Here is a 9689-nt window from a genome sequence, read left to right as displayed (position 1 = left end):
GTATGTACGTTGAACTTATTTCGCACTGTACGTAGCCAACCTTGCTAATCGGAGGTGCGAGGGAAGGACAACAAACTAAACACAAAAAGCAGTTTGAAGGAAATGAGTTTCCAATCCAGATGATTTAAAAGTGCACAGCTCCAGTGGCTTCCTAATATCAGAAGAGCGTTCCAGACGGCCGCAGAAGCGCACCTGAAAGCGCGCGATGCAGTGACCCTCTCTGTTGGATGGCTCGCGAAAAGCCGCTGCGAGGATGGTTCATGCTCCTTGATGAGCTCAGCAAGGTGTGTAACGCGTGTCAGGTGTCACGGCCAGTGGACCGCGGCGACATTGATCGCAGATGCCAAGACGGGAGGGCGAGGAAAGGCGTTGCAGCCCCCTCCATAAACAATATCCACCGCCTCCGCGTACAGGGGTCGAGCGATGCTCACGGCGCAACGCGTTCTCCCTTCGCTCGCTCCCCTTCATGGGCACCGACTCGCGCTGCGTTCAACCGATGTTCTCCCTCGCTCTAATCGCCCACGGTCCCCCTTGCATCAGAGAGTGATTCACCGCAGAGGAGTACAGGCGCGGCAGCGGCAGCAGGAATCAAACCGTCGCCTCCCTGGCCGACTGGCTCGGCAGGAAATGCAGCGACCGATGGAGAGCTGGGATCTGAATGAAAATAAAAGTGTCCCGTTGGGTGTGCGGTGGTGCTGCTGCTGCTCTCCGACGGTGGTGACTGTTCAGTGTTGGATACCAGCCTCTCCGTAGCACCTCCACTCTGCCCTTTAAATCACAAAGTCGTTCATTTTAGCGATGCCAGAGAAAGGTTCTCGGCTGAATCGACCACGATCCCCAGGATTCGAACGTGCCGCGTGTTTAACTTCCTTCGCACCGTATGTAGCCAACCGCACTAATCGGAGCGTGCGGGGGAACTGACATATAACACCCAGCTGGAATGCTGAGAAGCCAATTGCAGGAGAGTTGGTTTTTATTTCTTTAAATTAGGCAAACTAACATTCAAATACCTTCAAGAAAGTCAACAGGCCATAATATCAAGATTAGTATTTCCCTCTCAGCAAAAAGCATTCGTGTATCGTTATTTTAAATCAACCTGTACAATGTAATCAACCTCAATGTCGATGTCGCCGCGATTAAATGTAAACATTAAATGTAATCGCGGCTGGGTGAGCGCGCGGACCAATGGGGAGGCTGGGAACGAGATCCGAGTTAAAGTCGGAGGTTTCGCGGCCCTTCATCCGCGCACAAACATCGCGACTTTCCTGGAAGAACGATAAACCCAAAATATACAAAATATCGCTCGGTAGACACGGCGCTGCCCCTACATGGCCAGATGCGGGGCACAGGCCCCACACTCTGCGCTGGGATTGGTACTGTGGCTGAAAACTGCTTCCAAAGCAGTGCCCCAATGACAAGGATGCATCTGTATGCGTACGACTGATCATCTTTCATCGATGATTGACGTTGATGAGTTTTTCCAGAACCGGATTAAATGGTACAGGACTGCATGCACGTTTATGGTCGATCGTCGAGAGACCTTCCTCGTCCTGGCTTGCTCGTCTGTTTGGTTGGAGCTGCCTTGGGGATGCCTTCATCCAGCAGTGGCTCGAGCACGGCTGATGATGATGCAGTAATAATGAAACGTTTCTAACAATGACGCAACTTTAGATGTTCGGGTGTCAACAACCATCTTTGGCGTATAAATATCAAAAACCTGTCAACCCCTAATCAGTGCCGACCTGATTACAGACCGATTCAGACCGTATTGCTCAACCCGTGCACCTGATAAATCTCAACGTTCATCCTACAAAGTCCCATCACGAGGGAGAAACACAAACAAATAAGACTAAAAAAATGTTGCCCGTTTTGAAACGGACGTACGCCGTATGGACCTGAAAACTCAATTTCCCTGTACAAGAATACGGGGTAAATCGTATGGGTTGACAGCTGTGATATTATTCAGATGGTTTGTCATGGAATTGTCAAAGTCTGCTAAGTGTGTAAGCGCGTGGCCAAAAGGATTGTGAGACGAGCAGCTGGACAATGGATACGAGGCAGGATCACACCGCGTGCCTCTGTTGAACTGTGGGATTGCACACACACGCACACTGCGTGCTGTATTGCCTCTGTTGAACTGTGGGATTGTACACACACGCACACACGTGCTGTATTGGTCATTACGGCATTGGTAATTATTGGCACGGAAATTTTTGGGGGGAATTTCCCAAGATGAAGTTTACTAAGAACCAGGCGCAAGAGCCGTTTGAGATGAGTGTCTGCCAGGCGATCTGGAGTAGAATGTAAAGAGATGACACAACGGCTGGTGAACACAGCAGTGCACAATCGAGTAGAAAAGTGGCCGACAGTCGAGTCCAAAGTAATAGAGCGAAGTTCAGATATCATCAGTAATTACGCAGAACAGTGCCACGTGTGAAACGTACGCTTATATATACATAGCCAAACGGTGTCAGGATTCGCCACCCTTTCAATAACAACGAATTGTCACAATTCAGAGCCACTTATATTTAAGAAGATTTTTTACATTATGGCAAATGTAGCGTCCTACAGTGGCTGGAGGTTTCACGTGAACCTATTACATATAACATTTACATTAATCTTGTCATTCAATGCCTGTATGGTGAGCAAAATACTTCATATTGTACTGTAATCGATTAAATTATTCTTTATTGCACCTTTACAATCATTATTTGGCTTCCCATAAAGTGGTACTAATTTAATGACCCAGAAAGAATGATGGATTGTGTCCAACCCAAGTTCCAGACATTTACATTAACACAAAAAAATATACACAGCTGGGAGGATTTACACTGAATGTTATTGTTTACTCCTAATGCATTGTTTTCATTACATCATCTATACACTTTACACTATTGAAAACATGTGTAATTAAAGAGAAACCCTGATACTATATTACTGATTCTGTATTATACAAAGAAAATAAAGTGGTAATGAAGTTACAATGTTTACAATAAAATACAAACTCACTGCAGGAGGGAAGGCACCGTGGAACACGACAGATGTAATGTTTGGTATAATTTCATCAAATAAATCTTACAAACGTGTACAATCACAATTTTGGAAATTCACAATTTACAATTTCGTAATTGTACATATTGCCAAGAATGTTGTAATATTATATCCGATGTTGAGTACATCACAGCAGCAGAACTACCGGTATTTTATCACGCGGCAATGAAAACTCGCTTCCTTCACTCTTGATTCGCGTATTTTCATGTTATAGTAATCATAATGATCATATCTCCGTTGTCATTACAGTTTCGTGACTTTCATTTCAATTTTGTCAAACAAAATGTTTGTACAAATTATTTACAAAAGGTAGGATTCCGAAGCGAAATACCGTGTTGTATCATGAGAAACTCCTACATATAAACTATATGTATATATGTACAAAAAACATCCCCCGTGTAACCTCAACAGACTGTTGGGGCAAGTTAGCGAGCACCTGTGAAGGCCGGCACGGCACACGAGGGGGTGGGTGGCCAGCACCACGCCCGGCCGCCTTTGTCTCCCCAGTGGCGATGTTTACTACACCGCTACACCAGCTACTAATTTGAGGCTGAGCCGACCTAGGGGAGGCCCAAGACCGGCTCAGATAATCGTCACCGGTGTTGGCCGTGAGCGGGAATCGAACTCGGGTCACCGTGTTCGTAGCGCAGCGTGGCGCTAACCACTACACCACCGCTCCCCAGCAAGCACACACACGCACACACCGAGCACATGAAAGCTGCAGGAATGCTCAATAGAGCTCGACAATAACAACTCTTAAACTGTCTCAACTCACTGCTCACTGCACCCAGGAACGTCCTGTCGTGTTGGCGAGACCCCAGCCCACGGAGCCCGCATCTCAGCCCCCCCCCCGCCCCCCTCCACGGGGGTAGCCCTGCAGACGCCTGTAAAACCGGCGTTGGTTTTGAAACGAAACTTGTGTTTATTAACGGGGGGCCGTGAAAGGAACGTTGCAGAATGTAGCATGGGCCCCAGAGGGCACCGAACCAGACAAGTTGCAGCGCGCGCGGTCAAACAAGCCGCGAGGTGGACGGGGCCCGGAACCCCACGGCACGAAGCCACGGGGCCGACACGGGAGACGCGACCACCGTCTGTGAGACGTGGCGGAAGCCGACTCCACTGCTCGATGAGGACCACGTCTCGTGGCGACCAAGCGCGCTGTCTCTTCGCTCATATTGAGGACGAGAATGCCATTGGTGCGTTCGCTTGCTCGAGCTACCGATGTCTTGTGACCCCCGCTTTTATTACTCGACAGCTTAAAAATATATTTTTAAAGGTTGTCTTCAAACAGAAATTAATATTCAAAGGGTAAGCAAAAAAATGTCGGGGTCAATTAATTGGGGGGGGGGGGGGGGGTCACAAGACACCTGGACCACGCTGCGAATTTTTTTTGGTCAACCTCGTTGTGTCACTTTCAACGCTGCCAAGCGCGAATCGCTCCAACGCTGCGCCGCCTCGACAGCAGCTGACGAGTCCGCAGGGCACGCGCCGCTACCAACAACAACAACAACACTCGGGGCAGGGGGGGGGGCCTGCAGTCAATTACACGGTCTGCTGGCGATGATGGAACGATCTGCAAAACATCACAACAACAGCGGCCAGCAGCAGCAGCAAGCAGCACCCACGTCGGCGTGTCTTCGAGTCGAGGACTCCGGCCACGTTGTGGCAGGGCGACACGCGTTACGCGGCACGCGTCACAGGCGTGTTGTTGCCGGCAATGCGCAGCTGGACGAGGTGATGACCCAGCGGTGTGGCTCAGGCGGGCGACTTGACCATGCTTCTGGGCGAACATGAAACCGATCTAACTTGACCTCAAACAAGCAATTTTGTAACGTGAGTTTTAGAGAGGGTCACGTTGCGATGGAGGAGTAACGCTCGCGAGCTGTCGATTTAGAACCCCGTCGACGGGTTAACGACTTTGCCCGTGTCGATTTCCTGCCTTTGCCGCACGGGAGTCGAGGGTCCACACACGGACACGACCCCCATCTCACGCAGCGCTTGTAAAGAGAGAAAAACTACCGTCAACATTACGAAGACATCGCTATTTTGAGTGGGGGTGACTTTACCGTTGTATCCCTTGAATGTACGATTTAAAGAAATACAAACATCTGAATTGTGTCATTTACGAGGTGTATCATCATCACTCTCTAGTGGTGTGTGCACCTTCACAATCTCCCTGCACCTATGATTTTACCGTAGTCATCACAGAGGGCTTATTAACACGAGCAGAACGGACAACCCCGCACTCTAAATTCATACCCCAGTTGTGAAAGTTATTGAGGGCCACAAAGCAAAACAGAAGCCCGCACTCGACACTGAGAGCAAAGGGCATCTGGGATGGCGAGAAGAAAGTTGTTGTACAAGTCACAGCGTCTGTGTGAGAGCCATGCCCGGGCTGCATGCCGCCTGCTGACTCACCGTTACTTGCGTTGAGCCACAGTTACTCCTTCAACAGGGACCTGCAATGAGCATTGGAGATATTCGCGGTCAATATGTAAATGCACAATGCGCATAGGCAGGCGTCGTGTTAAAAAAATTTTGACAATTACTTAAACAATTAAATTCGTAGTTTTTGTTAAAGGAATGTACGCAGATGTTTTCAATTGCAGTACGGGCATTTTCAAGTGATTTGAGGTCATGTGATCAACACCGACCACCTTGATATTACCCACATTTGTAGCGACAATAATTTGCTTGAATCTCTTCGAGACGGGGGCGAAAATGCCAGTGGCCGACTCGCCACGGCAGGGAAGCAGCCCTCGCGAGGCGCTGTGAACGGGCGAACAAAAACCAGCCACGCGGGCTGACAGCGACACGACCCAGACATGCCCTCGTTTCGAAAAATAAACACAGCTTTCATCAACAGCACTCCATCACACCGTGACGGGCTTCTGCAGCAGAATAACATAAAACAATATATATGTTTTTTATGTATTTTATCAAAATGAAGCCAATACAAAGCGCCAATGTGCGTCCTGTATAAACCCGGCGAAGCATCGTGCTGCTGCTGAGACAGCACTCACAACGGCTTACGAATGATAACCCGAATTTGTCCATCCCAAAAACTAACCTAGAGCATCCTTGCAAGCTAACAACTAATATATTTAATACCGTATACAGAACTTTAATTTGTGTACGTAGTACATGGACCTTATTGACAGTTAAATATTCATGTTGCCATCAGAGATACGAGAACATGTGGAAGACAGTAAATAACAGCACGTTACATATACAAGTAGAACAATTGGATGCAACTAGGAGAATCTAATGTAAAGCGATTGAGTAAAATCATGGACAGAGTTCAATGGAATGAAGCCGATGATTGCCAGCGTGTTTGAGAACGCACGTGGCTCACACAGAGAGAGAGAGAGATCAGAGCAAAGCATTGGGGCGACGAGACAGCCCGTCCGGTGAGACCCAACAGTAGCACAGAGTGGGGGGTCTGTGTCACCTACAACTCTCTACAGCAGCAGCAACATCCCTGCCACATCAACACAACAGGCATCACCTACAACTCTCTACAGCAGCAGCATCATCCCTGCCACGTCAACACAGCAGACATCACCTACAACTCTTTACAGCAGCAACATCCCTGCCACGTTAACACAGCAGACATCACCTACAACTCTCTACAGCAGCAGCATCATCCCTGCCACGTCAACACAGCAGACATCCCCTACAACTCTTAACAGCAGGAGCAACATCCCTGCCACGTCAACTCAGCGGGCATCACCTACAACTCTCTACAACAGCAGCAACATCCCTGCCACGTCAACACAGCAGACATCACACACAACTCTCTACAGCAGCAACAACAGCCCTGCCACATCAACACAGCAGGATGTCACCTACAACTCTCTACAGCAGCAACAACATCCCTGCCACGTCAACTCAGCGAGCATCACCTACAACTCTCTACAGCAGTAGCAGCAGCAACATCCCTGCCGCATCGCGACGTTGGAGCCGGGTGGTGCGGGCGACCAGGCCGACCACTGCGGGGATGATGCCCCGAGTCGCCTCCTCACCGCCGGGCCGCCCGAGGCTGGAGGCAGCCTCCGCTTGCTCCCCAGGAGCGCGGCGGCGCGCTCTGAGTCACGGGGAAATAACGGAGCGTGCAAACGTCGTTTTTTTGTTGGCGAACCATTTCAAGTGAAATGTCAGAATGCCGTCGTCACGTTAGAGATCGGGCTTGCGATAGGATGCTTCATACCCTTCGTCTAAGCAAATGAGAGATGCATCAGTCGAGGGCAAATTACACGCCCAGCTTTTCGCTGAGTGAAACCGCTGCTCGACATTGGTGTGGTGTCCTCGAGTCTCAGCTCCCTTGTCCCCAGCAAACTCACCTGCTCACACTGGCGACTCGTGAGTGTGGTAAGAAGAATCCCTGCTCATGGACTGACCCACAAAGAAGGGCCATTGCCCGAAACGTCACCCGTTGTATATGTTGCCTGTTGAAGGCCACGCAGCGTGATTGACGAATGTATTGAGTTTTATTGCTGCTACATTCCCGTTTCGGAGACTTTGACGTCGTCTCCTTTTCGGACTTTTCCAAACTGTATGTGTGTATGTTGAACTTCGTTCGCACCGTACGTAGCCAACCGCGCCAGTCGGAGGTGCGAGGAAGCACAACAAGGATGATGTGCGGTGTGCAGAGCGTCGTACTCGGCGTGCTCTATCACTATAGTACTATACCGCCTTCAATTTTTACGAACGACTGGGCGTTTAAGGTTAGCGATTTGTCGTATTATCTGGCTGTATAGCAAGTGAAAGAATACAATTACTTTACTCTGCAAGTGAAAATATGTTTTTTATATTTAGGGCCCCGTTATAACAACACATGCTACACGCCCCGCACTAGCTTAGTCCGGCACTGAACTCGAACAACACGGACTGCGTAGGTGTTCGCGGGTCGTGCTGTACATCTCTCCGGTGCGTCTTCGTGTCGTACCGCGCGTTGGTCGCTGCGACGTCCGACGTTTTAGCTCCACGTGCTGGCACCTTGTGCAGGAACCCGATTCACGGTCGGGGTTCTCGGCCATGATTTGAGGTTCTCAAAGGCAACTCGCGAGTGGAGCGGAGTTTGAGCTGTCGAATGTGTGTTTGGGTTGCGTTTTTGGATGTCCGACGTTTTGCTCCACGTACCCGGCAACCTCTGCGAGGAACTGAGCTTCCGGCGCGTGGAGTGAAACATCGGACATCACGGTGGACCAACCGACGATGCAAACCGCGCACACGCACGCACAACACGGAGCTCGCTCAGCTCCACTGCCAAAGCTGCCTTTGAGAACCCAACATCAGTCGTGTGGTCGGATCAGCGACTTCCACGACGACACTGACTCACTCTTGTGACGTCCCCGCGGCGCGTGGCGGCGGTGGCGGCGGCACGTGGCGCGGTTTGTTCCAGCGGTGACTCACGGATCGCGTGCGCTCGCAGCGCCGCACCGAAGGGCCACGAGAAATCTCCCCACCCACCACCACGTGCCAGAGAGAGAGAGCCCCTCTGAGTAGCGAGCAGGTAGACGTAAGTTGACGACGTCGTTACGGCCGCACATTTCTTTTGGGAAGCGCTCGCCCCGAAAGGGGCATCGGGGACCATTGGCATCACCGGTGTTGAACGGTCACATTCAGGAGCGCCGCTGGGCTCTTGCACACCGGGCTCGGTGCGAGTGTGGCACGGCCATTGTTACCGGTAGCCGATAACGGCAGCAGGCAAATCTGATAACAGACGTGACCTTTTCCTGCCTGGCCGAGTTAAGAACGGCAATTGCGGAGTTTTTCTTGAATTTTGATGTCGCCGTTATCACAAATTTCCGTAATCCCGAATTGCCATCATTCGCATCCAGGCACAAAGCCGATCGTTATCCTCTTCGTAAAAAAAAGAAACCACCGACAAGCAGCAGTCGATAGTGGCACGCAACACGTGCAGTGACGACTCCTCGGAGTTTCTGGGTGTAAATCGACGAAAACCACGGGAGCGGTCAACCTCAGCTACCCCAGTGCCACCGTCGTGGAGAGACCCAAACGACAGCACTGCCGTTCCAAGGGTCCCTTGGACAGCTAATGGATCGTAGTCCCCTCGGATGAACGCACAACTACACCTGGCCCATCACCATCCACGTGTGGCCAATAAAATAAGCACAACTTTGGAACTCTGTACTGGTTATTCTATGTACCACGATATATCATATGGGTCCCGCTATATGAATGTGGAACTTCCACCGCTGGTAACGATGAGTGCTGTCCCAGACCTTGTGTGAGCAGAAACACTCTCTCACTCGTAGTAGTTATGGACTATCCTAACTAAACCATGAAGAGCTTAGACTTGCGAGCAAATGAGATAATTACCCTCAGAGCTATCTGAATCGGTTTACACAGAATCAACCCTACCACACACGAACACTATTATTTATATGATCTTGGGTGCAAGCTTTGGATTCATATGCAGGCTGTCAGCCAATCGTGGCTCAGTGTTCCCGTGCAAGACTTTGGATTCGTGTCCCCACGCCACCCAGCCAACATCTGACCCCACCAAACTCTAAGCCGCGTGGAACCGCTGCACTTAAAACAAATGATTGAAAGCGTCTCCGTCTTTTAAAAGGCCGTTTTGCCTCAAAGCAGCACTCCATCACTGGAGACAA

The sequence above is a fragment of the Lethenteron reissneri genome, chromosome 39 (genome assembly GCF_015708825.2).
Source record: "Lethenteron reissneri isolate LAM-NWPU_2019-01 chromosome 39, ASM1570882v1, whole genome shotgun sequence".
Lineage (NCBI taxonomy): Eukaryota > Metazoa > Chordata > Hyperoartia > Petromyzontiformes > Petromyzontidae > Lethenteron > Lethenteron reissneri.
This window is presented reverse-complemented; position numbering follows the sequence as displayed.